Source organism: Pleurodeles waltl, chromosome 10 (assembly GCF_031143425.1).
Source record: "Pleurodeles waltl isolate 20211129_DDA chromosome 10, aPleWal1.hap1.20221129, whole genome shotgun sequence".
Taxonomy (NCBI): Eukaryota; Metazoa; Chordata; class Amphibia; order Caudata; family Salamandridae; genus Pleurodeles; species Pleurodeles waltl.
The window spans coordinates 241,873,707-241,892,785 of NC_090449.1; the positions used below are offsets into that span (position 1 = coordinate 241,873,707).

At 43.6% G+C, this 19,079-nt stretch overlaps 1 protein-coding gene and 1 long non-coding RNA gene across 2 annotated transcripts in view; one reads left to right on the forward strand and one right to left on the reverse strand.

Annotated features, from left to right (window-relative positions):
- MOSMO (modulator of smoothened) overlaps positions 1-19,079 on the forward strand; it is a 114,426-nt gene that overhangs the window by 89,087 nt on the left and 6,260 nt on the right. The gene's annotated exons all lie outside the window — the stretch shown is intronic.
- The window catches only part of LOC138261391 (uncharacterized), a 72,446-nt gene continuing 71,954 nt past the window's right edge, over positions 18,588-19,079 (reverse strand). Inside the window, exon 3 of the long non-coding RNA XR_011199088.1 lies at positions 18,588-18,917. This is a non-coding gene — a long non-coding RNA (uncharacterized lncRNA). The remainder of the gene's footprint in view (positions 18,918-19,079) is intronic.

Genomic DNA, 19,079 nt, shown 5'->3' on the forward strand with positions numbered 1-19,079 from the left:
AAATAATTCTACAGGCCCTCCTGGATTCTACTTTTTAGCAGTCTGTCTTTAGGTATGTTGCATTAGGCATACCTTCCACCCCAAAAGTATCCTTCCTCTACACCTTTGAAGTTGTACAAACACATTCAAGAGGTCTCCCTAAAGAAACACAAGTCTCCAAGTCATGTTTGGTGTCCAGAATGTTGTGTTTGTTATTCCCCCTTTTTCTAGCCATCCACAGATGCTTTGACTGCATCACTTTGAATGAGTAGTCCTCCTTTTGAGAGTCTGACTCAAGGTCCTGCAATTTGATTACCTCTTCTCTACAAGAACACAGATTGTTGTTTTCTGTTCAAAGGGAAGAGACATTGGAAAGGGTATCCCCACGTACACTGAATCTGCTTGGAGTTTTAATAAGTCAGTGATGATTACAAGGGATTTCTTCTTGATAAGAATAGACACTTAGACATCCTGAAACCGTTTCATTGGGACCTCCTTTCCCTTCAGGTTCTGCATTCCAACACATCCTCAGGATGTTTTCTTTGAACTTTAAAACAAAAAATACCTGAGTAGAGTTTGGTTGTTATGTATTTGATTTGGTCGTGAAGACTCCCTGTCCAGTTGAGTCCGAAATCTGAATATCCTCTGGTATTTCTCAAGGTTGTTAGCTTTTGACCCCTGGATAAGTTTTCTGCACTATCTAACTGGTAAAAAATATATTGATCTTTTTTCAAGTTTTTGTACTGCGATCTCTGGTTTGTTGCTCTCATGGGCCATTCTCCAGTTGCCGTTTCTAGTTGGTACACTCCTTTCTATATTTCATGGTGTACATAGGAGGTGTTTTTTGTGAGTTCATAGCATTCTGCTCCCTTTTCCTTCTGGAATTCCAGAATTCGGCAAAGAACATCTCCCTTCTTGCTGTTTGACAATTTTAGGGAAGTTTGGCTGCAGATGTTGATAGAGATTTGCTCGGTCTGAGTTTGGATGTAGAGCAAACTGGCAATTCTGTAAGCAAGGGGTTCTTAGCTGGTCCCTACTGGACTCTGATGTGTTTGCCAACTCTTTTGTCTCCGGAGAATACCATTACAAATTTGAAGGAAGCAAAACCTAAAAGAAAACGAAACAAACTACATCTCGTAAATGAAAGCTGTGAATACTTGTCACTATCAAGCGGGATGTTTCATCTCAACAGAGGTGTTGTATCAGATTAGAGGCAGATGTCAACAGTGACACCACTACTATCTTAATGTAAATTTCTGTTGCAGTTGAAATGCGTCTGTTTCAAGGCTCAGTGACATCGGTATAGAATGCATAAAATATTACCTATATAGCGTACTCCTACCTCCACCTGCTTCTAGCTTCCGTGCAGATATATGTAAATATAAATCTTACTTAAAAACCAAAGGTTACAGGGATATTATAGTTAGGCTCACATTTTAAACATACAAAACCATAGAAATTCACCTGTTATAGGTAGTTATCTCGAGTAACTATAACTTGTGCCCTAAAGTAACTCGTGCCCCCGCCATGCAGTTTTTTCATCAGAAATTTTACTGCAAATATTACTTTGATATTATCAATGATGTTATCAAAGGTGTCATGAGTACCATAATTTGTGGGTTAATTAGCAGTGCATTGCGAGGGTGTGAGTTATAGGTCAACCTGCTATAACCACCCAACCTTGCGCCACACATGGCCTTTGCCCGTGTGCAGTGGGGTTGGCTGCAGGGCCTGGCCTGTGGCCGGTCCCTATACCCACCCAGCCCTGAGGGAGAGAGAAAGGGGCGGGGGGGAGAGAAGGAGGTTGGGGAGAGGAGGATTAAAGAGTGAGATCACCTTTCAGTATGTAACTTAAATATTTATAGTTGAAAAGAAACTAACGTAGGAAATCACCACAGACTCACCTAGAATAGAACCGTTAACCTTTAGTGTGCATGTCTGACACCTTAACCACTAGGCCAGAGGTGACTCCTCTTACTCTGCAGTGTCCAGCCTTAGCATTGACATTCAACCCGCAGATTTTGAGGGTAAAAAGACTTCAATGTTCCATCACTAGGAATGTTTAACAGTCAAAACACTAGAAAATAAACCCACACTGCAAAGTGATGCTAGGATTTGAACCTTCCGCCTACTGAGTGACCGTACAAGACCGTGACCATTAGGCCAGAAGTGACACTGTTCTGCATCTAAACTTAACGATAACATTTGTACCAAACATCTTGCTAGTCTGGTTTTGCTGGGCTCGTAGGTCGTGGTGCAGGGGAGGGGTGGCATGTCGTGCCCCAACACCCTCGCCACCCGCCCCCCCCCCCCCCCCCTTCCTCCTCCTCAATGTAATCTAGCCTTGGGGAGGTGGTGGTCCCCAGGATTGTGCACCCCTCACCACCCCCTTGTCTTTTTTTCTTTTTGCCCAGAAATTTCCCATGCGTAATAAAAATCAAGGCACAATTTTTTATTACATTTTTTTGTTGAAAATTTCGTGAAGCTTCCTCAAACAGCGACAAAGATAAAGGCAAGTAAAAAAAAAATGATCGCTCGTTATCTCTCTCTCTCTCTCTATAGATAGGTGTGTGTATATATTTTTTTTCTAACCTACTGGCAGTCGCTAGTAGGTAGTTGTGTGTATTTGCATTTATATTTTGTATATGTATATAATATATTTTTTCACTGGAAAAAAACAAAGGTTACAGGGAAGTTATATTTGGGTTCTGAATTTTATTGCAAATGTTGGAGTGATAATCAGTGATGCCATAGAAGGTGTCATCAATGATGTAATATGTGGAGTAATTGGTTGTGCACGGTGAAGGCACAAATTATAGTTGCCTAGGGCATGAATTATACCTCCGCAGACGCTACATCAATAGGTTTATGTTAGACCTGACAGCCTTGGGGTGGTCACCCCTAACTTTTTGCCTGCCTCCCTCCACTTTTTGGACACTGTTTTTGCTGGTTTTTAGACTCTGCGCACTTTACCACGGCTAACCAGTGCTAAAGTGCATATGCTCTCTCCCTTTAAAGATGGTAACCTTGGATCATACCCAATTGGACTACTTAATTTACTTATAAGTCCCTAGTAATGTGCACTATATGTGCCTAGGGCCTGTAGATTAAATGCTACTAGTGGGCCTGCAGCACTGGTTGTGCCACCCACTTAAGTAGCCCCTTTACCTTGTCTCAGGCCTGCCATTGCAAGGCCTGGGTGTGCAGTTTCACTGTCACCTTGACTTGGCATTTAAAAGTACCTGCTGAGCCTAAACCTCCCCTTTCTCTACATATGTCACCTCTGTTGTGTGCCCTAGGTAACCCCTAGAGCAGGGTGCAGTGTGTGGGTGAAAGGCAGGACTTGTACCTGTGTAGTTTACATGTCCTGGTAGTGTAAAAACTCCTAAATTCGTTTTTACCCTACTGTGAGGCCTGCTCCCTTCATAGGCTAACATTGGGGCTGCCCTCATACATTAGTGAAGTGGTAGCTGCTGATCTGAAAGGAGTAGGAAGGGTCATATTTAATATGGCCAGAATGGTAATACAAAATCCTGCTGACTGGTGAAGTTGGATTTAGTATTACTAATTTAGAAATGCCACTTTTAGAAAGTGAGCATTTCTTTGCACTTAAATCTTTCTGTGCCTTACAATCCACGTCTGGCTGGGTTTAGTTGACAGCTCCTTGTGCATTCACTCACACACCCCAAACACAGGGTACTCAACCTCCCTTGCATACATCTGCTTTTTGAATGGGTCTTCCTGGGCTGGGAGGGTGGAGGGCCTGCTCTCACACAAAGGACTGCCACACCCCCTACTGGGACTCTGGCAGACAGGATTGAACTGAAAGGGGACCTGGTGCACTCCTAAGCCACTTTGTGAAGTCTCCCCCACCTCAAAGGCACATTTGGGTATAAAACAGGGCCTCTGCCTTACCACCTCACACTTCCTGAAGAAGAAAACGTGTAACTAGAACCTGCATCCTGCCAAGAAGAACTGCCTGGCTGCCCAAATGACTCACCTGACTGCTTTCTACAAAGGACTGCTGCCTTGCTGTTGCCCTGCTGCCTTGCTGGACTCTTGCCTTGCTGCAGGAGTGCTCTCCAAGGGCTGGGATAGAGCTTGCCTCCTGTTCCCTGAAGTCTCAGGACCTATAAGACTTCTTTCTTTCAACTGGACTCCCTGTGCGGTGAAAAATTCGACGCACAGCTTGCTCCGCTGTGGAAAATTCACCGCACGCAGACCCGGGACACCGCCGCTTGACTTCGCAAGGAAAAGATCAACACGGCGCCTGCGGTGCAACCGGAACTTCGACGCCTGGACAACGCCGCCCGACTTCCAGAGGGGAAATCGACGCAGCTCCTGCTGTGAGGAAGAAAATTCCACGCACAGCCCACCGGAACAACACGCAGCCGGACAACAAGCCCAGGATTCCACGCTCAGACACTGGGGCGTCTGAAAACCCCGCGACCCACAGAGACCTGTCCGCGCGCCAGAAATCGACGCAACATCTTCCCTGCGTGAAAAATAACGACGCAAGTCCGTGTGTGAAGGGGCGAGACTGACTCACACCATTTTCCACGCATCTCCACCTTTGCAGAGATTTTTCACTCCAAACCAGGTACTTTGTGCTTGAAAGAGTCTTTAAAAAGCAAACAAAGACTTAAGACACTTTATATCACTTTCCAGTGATCTCTACAATTTCTTATTGCATCTTTTATCGTTTTGACCTGTAAATACCCAGATAAATATTATATATTTTTCTAAACACTGTGTGGTGTATTTTTGTGGTGCTGTATTGTGTTATTGTTAGAAGGCAATGTGTAAAGTATTTGTGCAATAAATCAAAGTTAAGCCTGACTGCTCAGTGCCAAGCTACCAGAGGGTGGGCACAGGATAATTTGGATTGTTTGTCCTACCCTGACTAGAGTGAGGTTCCTTGCTTGGATAGGGGGGTAACCTGACTGCCAACCAAAGACCCCATTTCTAACAGTTTATAATAAAATATGCAAAATGTAGACTCAGATGACCAATCTGCCGCCTTTGTGATAGCCTCCAGACGAGACCCTAAAGCGTATGACTTTGATGCCTTGGCTCCTCTGGCTGAATGCGCTTCAAAAACTGAGGTATCAATAGCAGCTTCAGCTATTAACCATCTCATCCATCTGGCTAAGGTAGCTGTTGATACTGGTCAAAAGGGTTTCTGTAGGGCAATAAGTAGTTGGCCTCAAGACTCCTATCTCCGTTCACAAGTAACTGCTTCATAGACCTTCAAACATTGAACAACACACAATTGAGGATTCTCTGGAAATGTTACTTACCTGCAGTTACACTTAGTGCGTCTAGTAGTAGTGATCATCACACCTTCTGGTGAATAAACTCTGCCTGATTAATCCTGAGCACGGACACCCAGTACTCATACAGATGTTTGTTTCCGCGAGAGATACTTATTTGCTGCTCAGTGCTCTAAAAATGTTAGCACTATATGAACATCGCAAAGAGACAAGTATGTGGGCTTGAGAGGGTTGGACAAACTAATACCCTTCATTACTTTGGGAATCAAAGGGTGTTCACCCAAAGGTTTACTGTCCAGCGGAAGATGACCAGCTAAAATTTCAGATCTACAATTGTTCACCGTCCTATAAGCTAAACCTGACAGAGTGACTTCTGACAAGAAGTTGACTATCATGCAAGGGTCTGACCCCATGGAATCCAAACCCTGCATGTTACACCAACCATTCTATCTCCTCCAAGCTAAGGCATAATGCTTGTGGGTACCACTTGCCCATGCTTGCCTAAGGTAGTCCGCAGTCTGCTGCACAATGCCTTGGGTGTTCTTCTCTGAAATCATCCAGGCCATCAACCGAAGCTGACCTGAAATGACTAACAGTTGAGGACGACCGTCCGGGCTCAGCAGCAGATTCGGGAAGAATGAAAACCAGAGTAGCACATGATATTGCTAGGGCTACCAGGGACCACGGCTGCACTCTCCAAAAAGGAGTCAGAAAAATGATCTTTGATTTCTGGTGCCTGAGTTGAGATAAAACCCTAGTGATAATCAGAAAAGGGAGAAAATCGTAACCCCGAAGCTGAGACCAATCGTGGAGAAACACATCCATAGCCAGGACTTCTGTGTCTGGACGGCAACTGAAATATTTCTGCAACTGGTGAATGAGCCATAAAGCAGAGAGGTCCACTTCGCACGGACCCCACAAACGGTGAAGTTGTCAAAACACTGAATGATTCAGCTTCCAGTCGCTGGAATCCCGAACACAACAGGCATTCCGATGTGCTATTGAATCCCTCTTGCCTGAGAGATATTCTGCTGTGATAGATAAATGACGTCTCAGACAAAAGTGCCCAAAATCCCTGGCAAATTCCTCCAGAAGCCTGGATTTCGTTCATCCTAGCTTGCTGACATAGCGAGCTGCCAATATGTTGTCCATCCACAGCAGAATGCAGCTGTCTGTTTTCTGGGGAAAGAAAGGCTCCTGATGGCAAATGAGCCTGCCAGGAGTTCCAGGCAATTGATGTGGAGCCCTAGTTCTGCTTCTGACCAATGCCCCCCATCGAGAGTGAGCCACATCTCGCTCCCCTGTCCACCTGATGCCATCCGATTAGATCACTGTCTCCGGGAAGGAGCCGGAAATCGGCTTGCCTTCCAGGCCTCCATGTGTGCCAACCACCACATTATCTCTGTCCTGACTTCCTCTGGCAGGAGAACCTGTTCCAAATAAGCTAGATGCTTCCTTAGGTGCTGAAGTTTTAACTTTTGAAGAGCTTAGTGGAGGGGCCCCAGAAATATGGCCTTAATGGACGATGCCAGAACATCCACAATCCTGGGGATTGACCTCAATGATGCAGTCTGTTTGGATAATGCAGACCTCAGTTCCCTCTTGATATTACAAAACTTTTGGGAGGGAGTAATCAAGTGGGTGCAAATCAAATCTATCTGGGAATTCGATCTGTTGTGAGGAGGACAACTGGGATTTCTGGGAATCGTTTAGAAATCCCAAGCTCTGAAGAAGCTGAATGGTCCAAGAGGGATGACACCTGGGAGTTTGCAGGTCTTGTGCCATCAACAGGAGATCATTTAGATAAATTATCAGCCAAACTCCGCAGGATCTGAGTGACTCCACCGGTCTCATCAGTTTTGCGAAGTACCAAGGCGCTGAAGATAGCCCGAACAGGAGAGCTTTTTAATTCCAGACTTTGGTCTCGCCACTTGAACTGTAGAAATCTCCTGTGCTTAGGGAAAATGGGAATGGACAAATAAACATCTTTGAGGTCCAGTCGGACCATCCAGTTGCCTTCTGGCAGAATCTCTCTTAGCATATGAGTTCTCTTCATTTAGAAATGCCTGTACAAAACCCAGAGATTGAATTTCTTGACAATCAGAACTAGGCGATGTCCACCCCTTTCTTTTCCACTAGAAAAATGGGGCTGATGAAGCCCTGGAGGTGAGGAGTGGCAAAGCACACACCTCCTTTGTCTAGCAGTGATTGGAATTCTGAGTCTATAAAACACTCTTCTGCTTGGGGAAAAATACATTTGTTTTGGTGGATTCAATTGTATGGGAGTATTGTAAAATTTCAGTTTGAAAACTTGAATGGTCTTTAAGAACCAAGGGTCGCTGGTAATTTGTTTCCACTTGTCTGAGAACATATCCACTCTTTCTCCCCCCGCGAAGATAACCCCAGAAAAGGGAATAATTCTTACTAGTATATCCTGTGTCTTGGATTGCCCCTGGTCCTCTGCGGTAGCCTCGGCAGAAGCAAGGGCAACCCCCTCTGGAACATGCAGAGTATGAGGTGGATTCAGGGGATTCTCCATACCAACCCCCTCAACCACGGGGTAGTAACCTTGTTGAGCCTGGGAACAAACCTTGGCTGGACTTGTGCCCTCCATAACACCTGGTACTGATAGAAAGGCCTCTCTCGCATACCTTAATAAGGCACAAATGTCTCTTAAAAAGTGTGGAATAAGTGGAGCAGAATTTGGTGAGTTCTTTTACAAATGGACCCTCAAACAGGAGTCCTTCTGCTGAAGGACCAGCCTCCGAGGTAGCCAAGTCATTGCGTTTGGGTTGGATTTGCATAAGGATTGAGCTCCGTTCGGAAGATGTAGCGCAGTTGGTGTTTCCAAGTAGGCAGGTGGCTCGCTGTGGCCAACCAAGCAATGTATCAGTATCGTCTGGGGAATTGGAGTCCTTGGTATGTTAAGCTAATTCTATAGTCTTAGTTAAAGGACTGGCCATGTCAAGTAGCTTATCTTGGCAATTGCGTCAAGCTCTATCAAGGCCCTCCTTAGGGTCCTTTGCGTATTTCTTCATGAACTCGACCATGGTGGGGTTAACTTCTGGTGTATCGGCAACCTTCTCCTCCTCCTCCAGCACCAGCCCCCTCCCTCCCCGGTCTGGTCGAGAGCATTCAGCCTTTAGGCGAGCGCGAACTTGTTGAACCTCAGCCTTATTTGAGATTGTACGTATTTTCCCACCTCAGGAAGAGGGTTCCAATTCGAAGCTCTGGGATAAATCATTTCAGTGGCCTCAGATTTATGCACTTTAGGAAGTTGAGGTGAGGTCACCCCCTTTTTTTTTTTTCTTTTTTTTTTTTAACTGGGTCCTGGTTTGTCATAATTATCAGAGTGAGGTATCCGAATCATGGGAGGTCGCTGAGGAAGTGAGAGGCGATGAATCCAGTTGTTAGTAAGTACTATAGTCACGTTCATTGGCTCTCTGTGGCATAGTTTGTCAAAGGCCTCCATAAACATCTGGCTGGACACTCAATGCTGTTTGACTGTTACCCGGCTGTGTAGATTCCTCTCCAGACACAGAGCGCCCGGGCAGCAAAACTTGATGACGACTGTTGTCAAGCAGTTGTCCTGTAAATGGACACAAAGCCCTGACATGGGTGTCATTCACTGATTGCTGCAGTCTAAAGCCTCCACCAAATTAATTTTTTTCTTGTTGCTGGTAACGTCCGGGAAATATCCCCCATCTGCTCCATAAGAGTCCCACTGAGCCATTCTCTTGTGATAACTTGAAACATGTGCAAGAGAGATAGGGGGAGTGTAACGTCTGCCATGCAAAATGTGGAGCCTCAAGTAAGATGTGGAGGAAGTTGCCTAGAGACACTATAGGCAAAGCCTATGTCAATTTTACAACCCTGTTCTCACTGCAAGCAGGGCGTCTTTGGGATCAAGGAATGCATGGCCAAAATCAGAGCAAAACGAGCGAGTTGCAAAAGTAAACGCGATCGCACTGAAAAAAGCTTCACAAGCATCGCGCGCACACTCTGCACATGTGCAATGAAACCAATTCAGGGGCATAGAAATAGGACTGCTCTCGAAGTGTCCACTCCACAGAGGGCAAAGCACGGTGGCTGGAAAAAGCTGCATGCTAATGTTAACGCACGTCAGGGGGCTAAGTGTAAATTTGGTGAAGCGCGCTGAATTGCGTTGCTGAGTGGACATAAAAAAACATCAATACTGCTTCATAAATCGTCTAAGCAAATGAATATTGCAATGAGTAATAAGTAATGGCAATTAAATAACCAACAGTGTATCAAGTTATGAAAGTACTTATCTGGCTGTGCAGCAGCAAGGAAAGAGAACACAATGTGATGGCATGCTGTATTTATATGGAATATCCTGTGATTGGGGCATGTGAAATGGGTATTATGTGTTACATGGGTATTGCAGTTTTGTTTTACTTTTATTTGATTGGCTGCTGAAAATCTGTAGTAAAAGAAAGATAAGCATAATCAGAGCCTCTGGTCCTGACCTAGAATTCAAAACAACAGTAACCTCAACAAAATAGCAGAAAAGGCCAATAAAAGCTCTATGAACAGAATGGAAGAAGTTCTGGAGAGAGAGCGTGAGAACCAATGGTGTTCACAAGACCACTATCCACAGAAAGGAAAGAAGACAGTGACAACCATGCGAATACCATCCATCTGCCAACTATAAAAATCCAACAACTGAATGTAGCTTATGCTGTCCACCCAATTCTGAGTGAAAGACAGTTGCATATGAGAATGTAGAGGAAAAAAGAAGGGAATCAACTAACTTGGGGTCTTTATCATGCCACAGCAGTAACAACGGAATGACAGCATAAAATGAGCAACCTTGCAGGCCCAGTACACCACACCTCCATAAGGTAAAGCAAGTGTCACACACGGCGATAAACCATAAGAGATCACCTGCCCCAAGTGTGAAAGCATCAACCAGGAACGACAAGCAATGGAACTAAAACAAAACCACTTATAAACCGCAGAGGGTAACGCAAACATCCGACCAGGCTGGGTAGAAGATAACCATTACATACAACAATGCCCTAACGGGGAGAAACAGACAAATTATTCATATGTCATAAAACAACATAGGTGAAAGCAAAAAAGCTATTTATGCATATAAATATATATATTCATTTATTTACTTATACATAAATATCAATTTAATATATTCATCCTAAACGGACAGCCCATCTGCTGCAATCATCCAAAGATCTTATGCAGAAACCAATCCAGACTATGATATATCAGTCGACGTTTCGACCCCTCTATATCTTGGGCCAAATCCCAGCTCCACAGTGGGTCTTCAGGACTAATACGATGGGAATCCCATACATATATCCTCTGACTTCTTCACTTCAAGGCTTGGTGAACGCTCAGTCTTTCGAAGGCTCACATATGAATGAAGAATGTATTGGCATTGACGGGTGACTTGGTATATGTGGAGGTATGATATTTTAAAATCGGACTTGATCTCCTCATAAATAGACAAGTAAAAGAAGTGAAGTGCATTGATTTAGACCATGGGTACTCACAAACTTTTGCTCGGGGGCCAAAATTGCAGTATGGTTTGCGGCCGAGGGCTGCACTGAAGTGACAGTGGGATTGGGGGGGCGGGGCGGGGCTTACAGGGGGCACAACCACCCTGCTATACGATAGTGGCCGCCGTACGTAAACATAGAGGAGGGCCGCGGGAGCATGCGCAAAGAAGCCACTATTGCGCATGCTCCCGCGGCCCTCTTCTATGTTTATGTACGGCGGCCATTATCATATGGCGTTTGTCTGACGTGTCCGCGGGCCGCCAAGGTAGGTCCGTGGGGCCGCTGGCAGCCCGCGGGCCGTACTTTGAGTACCACGGATTTAGACTCTCTGAGGATTTGGAATGGAGTTAATGCAGCAAACAAAAAAGAACCAACCGACAGTTTTTAATGTTTTTTGTATAGGTCTTTGATTCATTGGAATATGTATTATTCTCCTTTCTAACTATCATGAGCACTTTTTCTCACACTGTGTCCCTGGGTGTGTTGTTTTATCAGATAGGCTGTCCATTTAGGATGAATATATTACATTGATATTTATTTATGTATAAGTAAATAAATGACTATATATATTTATATGAATAAATAGCTTTTTTGCTTTCACCTATGTTGTTTTATGATGTATAAATAAATTGTCGGTTTCTCCCCGTTAGGGCATTGTTTAATGTAATGGTTAAAACAAAACCACAGCAAGACATCACTCAACCAGGAGTGCATCTCTACACTGCCACATCCCTAGCAAAATCTGTTTAAGGCAGCTGTGGTATTGACAACATGCAACAATGGCTTTTGTTTGCTTGTGCATAAAGTGGTTTTGCAGTTGTTGCTTTCTTCATATGAAAAGGGGCACTGACATGACCTCCAGAAATACTATTACAGGTGTGTTATGAGTACACAAACACCACTCACCTGACATTTCTGTCTGTGATTCCTTTTTTTTTTTTTTTGTAATTTATTTATTTTTCTTTTTAAATCACGGATCAATTACATCGTCAAAAACGTGTGTGTATGCTGAAGATTTTACGCACATAAACCTCAGAAGATCTTGGGGCCTTACATCTCAACTTTGTTGGTGGTTTTTGGGCCATTGTAATTTATCCAGTGGAAATTCATGGAACACTTCTCATTGTTTACTGTAAATAGAGCAGAAACCGTGGCAATCCATGATTGTTAATTAACAATAGATTGTGCAACATCCTCAAAAAAAGAACAATTAAAACATACCTGTACATGTGAAGTAAGGTAAGTTAATTCTTTGCTTTCAAAGAATAACACCAGTTGGGGGATATATAGATATAGATATAGATATATATGTTCGATGGCATGTGTAGCTGCAGATACACCTGCTGTGCACATCCCGCCATCTGGTGTTGGGCTCGGAGTGTTACAAGTTGTTTCTCTTCGAAGAAGTCTTTTCGAGTCACGAGACCGAGGGACTCCTCCCATTTCGACTCCATTACGCATGGGCGTCGACTCCATTTTAGATTGGTTTTTTTTTCCGCCATCGGGTTCGGACGTGTTCCTTTTCGCTCCGTGTTTCGGGTTGGAAAGTTAGTCTCGGAAAAAACGTCGGTATTGTTTGCGTTCGGTATTGGGTTAGTTACAACAGATCGACACCGAATTTTGAAGAGCTCCGGTGGCCCTTCGGGTTTTTTTTTTCGATCCCCCGTCGGGGCCTGGTCGGCCCGGCCACGTGTGACTTCAAGGCTGATGGAACGGACCCCATTCCGCTTCTGTCCTAAATGCCCTAACAAGTATCCGTATAAGGATCAGCATCTGGTCTGTAACTTGTGCTTGTCTCCAGAGCACAAGGAAGATACTTGTGAAGCCTGTCGAGCGTTTCGGTCGAGGAAGACATTAAGAGACCGAAGAGCCAGAAGGCTGCAGATGGCGTAGACGCCGACAGGACAAGAGCGTTTTGAGGAGGAAGAGGAAGCTTTCTCTATCCACTAGTCGGACTCGGAAGAACTCGAGGCCGAAGAAATGCCGAAAACCGTGAGTAAGACGTCGAAACAAGACTCACGAGAAGTCAACAAAAGCCCAGGGGACGCCACCGCCAACAGGCCATGGCTTAACCCAAAAATTAGGTGACCGATCCAAGGCACCGAAAAAGGGCACGCTTGTGTCAGTCATCCGACTCCGGTCGAGATACCGCCACACAGCAATCTCGGACCCGAGACATCAGCTCAGAGAAATTTCAGCACCGGGACAGCGGCACCGAACAAGTTCGGCACCGAGACACCACCATGCCGAAAATTAAAAAGGTTTCTTCGGAGCCTAAAAAGACGTCCGAAAAAGTTTCGGTTCCGAAACATCCAGCCTCGGAGCCGAAAACAGGTTCCTATATAGAGGAACAAGGATTATCCTCCCAAATGCAAAAGCATAGATTCGGAGAGGAACTTGAAGCAGTAGAGCCAGACTATACTCAAAGAAGGCTCCACATTCAAGAAGACACAGGGAAGATAACCACTCTTCCCCCAATTAAAATAAAAAGAAAACTTGCCTTTCAAGAAAAGGACAAGCAGCCACAGGCAAAGGTAGCAAGGAAAACAACTCCACCACCGTCTCCACCACCGTCAGTGCACACATCACCGGTAGCAACTCCTCCACTGATGCACTCCCCGACTCCTACTACAATGAGTCAAGATGATCCCGATGCATGGGACCTTTACGATGCTCCAATATCGGACAACAGCCCAGACTCGTACCCTGTCAGGCCGTCCCCACCTGAGGACAGTACATCTTACACACAGGTGGTCGCTAGGGCAGCTGCTTTCCATAACGTCACCTTGCATTCCGAACCAATTAAAGATGACTTTTTGTTTAACACGCTACCCTCCACTCATAGCCAATACCAAAGCCTACCTATGCTCCCAGGAATGCTAAAACATTCAAAACAAATCTTTCAGGATCCTGTTAAAGGCCGAGCCATAACTCCAAGGGTGGAGAAAAAGTACAAGCCACCGCCAACAGATCCAGTTTATATTACAACGCAGTTAACACCAGACTCAGTAGTTGTCGGGGCAGCTCGTAAGAGAGCGAACTCTCATACCTCAGGGGATGCACCACCTCCAGACAAGGAGAGTCGCAAATTTGATGCTGTGGGCAAAAGGGTTGCAGCACAAGCAGCAAACCAATGGCGCATTGCCAATTCACAAGCACTTTTGGCAAGATACGATAGAGCTCACTGGGATGAGATGCAACATTTCATAGAACACTTACCCAAGGAGTTCCAAAAAAGAGCACAGCAAGTGGTGGAAGAAGGAAAAAGTATCTCTAATAATCAGATACGGTCTTCAATGGATGCAGCAGATCCGGCTGCAAGGACAGTAAATACTGCAATAACAATAAGAAGGCACGCATGGCTGCGCACGTCAGGGTTCAAGCCGGAAATTCAACAAGCCGTGCTAAATATGCCATTTAATGAACAGCAGTTGTTTGGGCCGGAAGTCGACACTGCTATTGATAAACTCAAAAAAGACACTGACACAGCAAAAGCCATGGGCGCACTCTACTCCCCGCAGAGCAGAGGCACATTTCGCAAAACACCTTTTAGGGGAGGGTTTCGAGGGCAACCTACAGAAACCACAACATCACAAACAAGGCCCACTTACCAAAGCCAATATCAGCGGGGAGGTTTTTGGGGGCAAAATAGAGGGGGACAATTCCCAAAAAAATAGAGGAAAGTTCCAAAGCCCCAAAACTCCTCAAAATAAGCAGTGACTTACAAGTCACACATCCCCATCACATAACACCTGTGGGGGGAGACTAAGCCAATTTTACAAACATTGGGAGGAGATAACAACAGATACTTGGGTACTAGCAATTATCCAGCATGGTTATTGCATAAAATTTCTCAAATTCCCTCCAACAGTCCCACCAAAAACACACAGTATGTCAAAACAACATATAGATCTTCTAGGATTAGAAGTTCAAGCATTGCTCCAAAAAGAAGCAATAGAATTAGTACCAAAACAAGAATTAAACACAGGAGTTTACTCACTGTATTTTCTAATACCCAAAAAAGACAAGACTCTGAGACCTATACTAGATCTCAGAATATTAAATACATACATCAAATCAGACCACTTTCACATGGTTACATTACAAGAAGTAATCCCACTGCTCAAACAACAAGACTACATGACAACACTGGATCTAAAGGATGCATATTTCCATATACCAATACATCCTTCACACAGAAAGTACCTAAAGTTTGTATTCAAAGGGATACATTACCAATTCAAAGTGTTGCCATTCGGAATAACAACTGCGCCAAGAGTTTTTACAAAATGTCTGTCAGTAGTAGCTGCACATATCAGAAGGCAGCAAATACATGTGTTCCCGTACCTAGACGATTGGTTAATCAAAACCAACACGCACATACAGTGTTCACAACACACAAAATATGTCATAGAAACCCTACACAAACTAGGTTTCTCAATCAACTACCCAAAGTCACACCTTCTGCCGTGTCAAACACAGCAATACCTAGGGGCAACAATCAACACTGTAAAAGGGATTGCCACTCCAAGTCCACAAAGAGTTCAAACATTTCACAATGTAATACAAGCCATGTATGCAAAACAAAAGATACAGGTCAAAATGGTAATGAAACTGCTAGGCATGATGTCTTCATGCATAGCCATTGTCCCAAATGCAAGGCTGCACATGCGGCCCTTACAACAGTGCCTAGCATCACAATGGTCACAAGCACAGGGTCAACTTCTAGATCTGGTGTTGATAGACCGCCAAACATACATCTCGCTTCAATGGTGGAACAGTATAAATTTAAACCAAGGGCGGCCTTTTCAAGACCCAGTGCCACAATACGTGATAACGACAGATGCATCCATGACAGGGTGGGGAGCACACCTCAATCAGCACAGCATCCAAGGACAATGGGACTTACAGCAAAGACAGTTTCATATAAATCACTTAGAACTGTTAGCGGTATTTCTAGCACTGCAAGCATTTCAACCCATAATAACCCACAAATACATTCTTGTCAAAACAGACATGACAACAATGTATTACCTAAACAAACAGGGAGGAACACACTCGACATAGTTGTGTCTCCTGACACAAAAAACATGGCATTGGGCGATTCACAACCACATTCGCCTAATATCACAATTTATTCCAGGGATTCAGAATCAGTTAGCAGACAATCTCTCTCGGGATCACCAACAGATCCACGAATGGGAAATTCACCCCCAAATACTGAACACTTACTTCCAAATTTGGGGAACACCACAAATAGATCTATTTGCAACAAAAGAAAACTCAAAATGCCAAAACTTCGCATCCAGGTACCCACAACATCAGTCTTAGGGCAATGCGCTATGGATGAACTGGTCAGGGATATTTGCGTACGCTTTTCCCCCTCTCCCACTCTTCCATATCTAGTAAACAAGTTGAGTCAAAACAAACTCAAACTCATACTAATAGCACCAACATGGGCAAGACAACCTTGGTACACAACACTACTGGACCTTTCAGTAGTACCTCATGTCAAACTACCAAACAGACCAGATCTGTTAACACAACACAAACAACAGATCAGACATCCAAATCCAGCATCGCTGAATCTAGCAATTTGGCTCCTGAAATCCTAGAATTCGGGCACTTAGACCTCACACAGGAATGTATGGAGGTCATAAGACAAGCTAGGAAGCCTACCACTAGACACTGCTATGCAAATAAGTGGAAAAGATTTGTTTATTACTGCCATAATAATCAAATTCAACCCTTACACGCATCTGCAAAAGATATAGTAGGATACTTAATACATTTGCAAAAGTCCAAACTAGCTTTCTTTTCCATAAAAATACATCTTATTGCAATTTCAGCTTACCTGCAAATTACGCACTCAACTTCATTATTTAGGATACCAGTCATAAAAGCATTTATGGAAGGCCTAAAGAGAATTATACCACCAAGAATACCACCAGTTCCTTCGTGGAACCTCAACATTGTCTTAACACGACTCATGGGTCCACCTTTTGAGCCCATGCACTCTTGTGAAATGCAATACTTAACGTGGAAAGTTGCATTTTTAATTGCCATCACATCTCTAAGAAGAGTGAGTGAAATTCAAGCATTTACCATTCAAGAACCATTTATTCAAATACACAAAAATAAAGTAGTCCTACGGACAAATCCTAAATTTTTACCAAAAGTAATCTCACCGTTCCACTTGAATCAGACGGTAGAATTACCAGTGTTCTTCCCACAGCCAGATTCTGTAGCTGAAAGAGCACTACATACATTAGACATCAAAAGAGCACTAATGTACTACATTGACAGAACTAAATTAATTCGAAAGACAAAACAACTATTTATTGCCTTTCAAAAACCTCATACAGGAAATCCAATTTCAAAACAAGGCATTGCTAGATGGATAGTTAAGTGCATTCAAACCTGCTATCTCAAAGCTAAAAGAGAGCTGCCTATTACACCAAAGGCACACTCTACCAGAAAGAAAGGTGCTACCATGGCCTTTCTAGGAAATATTCCAATGAACGAAATATGTAATGCAGCAACATGGTCTACGCCTCATACATTTACCAAGCACTACTGTGTAGATGTGTTAACTGCACAACAGGCAACAGTAGGTCAAGCTGTACTAAGAACATTATTTCAAACTACTTCAACTCCTACAGGCTGAACCACCGCTTTTGGGGAGATAACTGCTTACTAGTCTATGCACAGCATGTGTATCTGCAGCTACACATGCCATCGAACGGAAAATGTCACTTACCCACTGTACATCTGTTCGTGGCATTAGTCGCTGCAGATTCACATGCACCCACCCGCCTCCCCGGGAGCCTGTAGCCGTTTAGAAGTAGATCTTGAACATTTGTACATTTGTAAATATATTACTTTAAAATTCATTATATACATACGTATTCACTCCATTGCATGGGCACTATTACTAGCATACACAACTCCTACCTCACCCTCTGCGGGGAAAACAATCTAAAATGGAGTCGACGCCCATGCGCAATGGAGTCGAAATGGGAGGAGTCCCTCGGTCTCGTGACTCAAAGACTTCTTCGAAGAAAAACAACTTGTAACACTCCGAGCCCAACACCAGATGGCGGGATGTGCACAGCATGTGAATCTGCAGCGACTAATGCCACGAACAGATGTACACTGGGTAAGTGACATTTTCCATATATATATATATATATATATATATATATATATATATATATATATATATATATCCAAGCTAACTATAACGTGGGCTTACATAATGCACTGCTTATGACCACAGATCTCACGTCACTCATGACATGAGTTAAAAACTATTACTTGTGTATAATGTTTTGGTTTTTTGGGTAATTATATTTCTCATACATTCTTAGATATTAACCACAAATATATGGGGGGAAAAAGTGTTAAGTCTTTCATTAAGATCTCTGCCACAATGAAATACACACACCCTATACATTGTTGCAAATTGAATTGAAGAGGCCCAATCCTTCTTATAAAAGTGCTACTGATACTGATCTATACCTTATTCAAAATTTACACAGTTCGTAAGTAGAATTGTATTTTTTGTTTTTTTTAAAATTAATTTTGGAACTGCTGCGCCGTCCTTGGTACCATAGAGGCAGAGTGGCAAAGCTCTATGGTTTCTGTTTATATCATGTGACCGGAATGAATCGACAGATTCGCAAAAATTCTTTTTTTCACAAACAAAAATATCCACAGATTTGTGAATTCTTTTTTTCACAAAAAATACATTGTGCACCCCAGTCTTTCCCATATAAACAAAATACTCCACATATTTACAACTCACAAACCTATTTTATTTATTTACATTAGAATACAAAACGTACTTTAAAATTTTCATGGAACTGCGTCTCCAGTTCGGAGCCACTAGATTTGTGAAGAGCAATCTGACATTTCATTGGTTACTTTGCATCCACACCTAGTTTTGGATAGGGCCACTCCTTAAAACAGTTATTCTTCTGCTACGTCTTGAGGGAGAAGCATCTCAGCTGTGATCCTCCTGCTACAGAAGTTTCCAGAATGGCTGAAGGGAGTGCTCCACCACCACCTGGAGAGTCTCAAGATATTCCTGAAGAAGATGATTCTCAACAGCATCCTTCTTCATCTAGAAAAGAGTGATGTATGGCATTTTTTAGTAGGGAAAAATAGTCAGTGCAAGAATTGTGAAATACAACCTCTATGAAAAAAATCTCTCTTGTGGTACATCAAAGAAATACAGCCACAGAAAGTCGAGTATGTGGAAACATCTGCGCACAATACACGAATG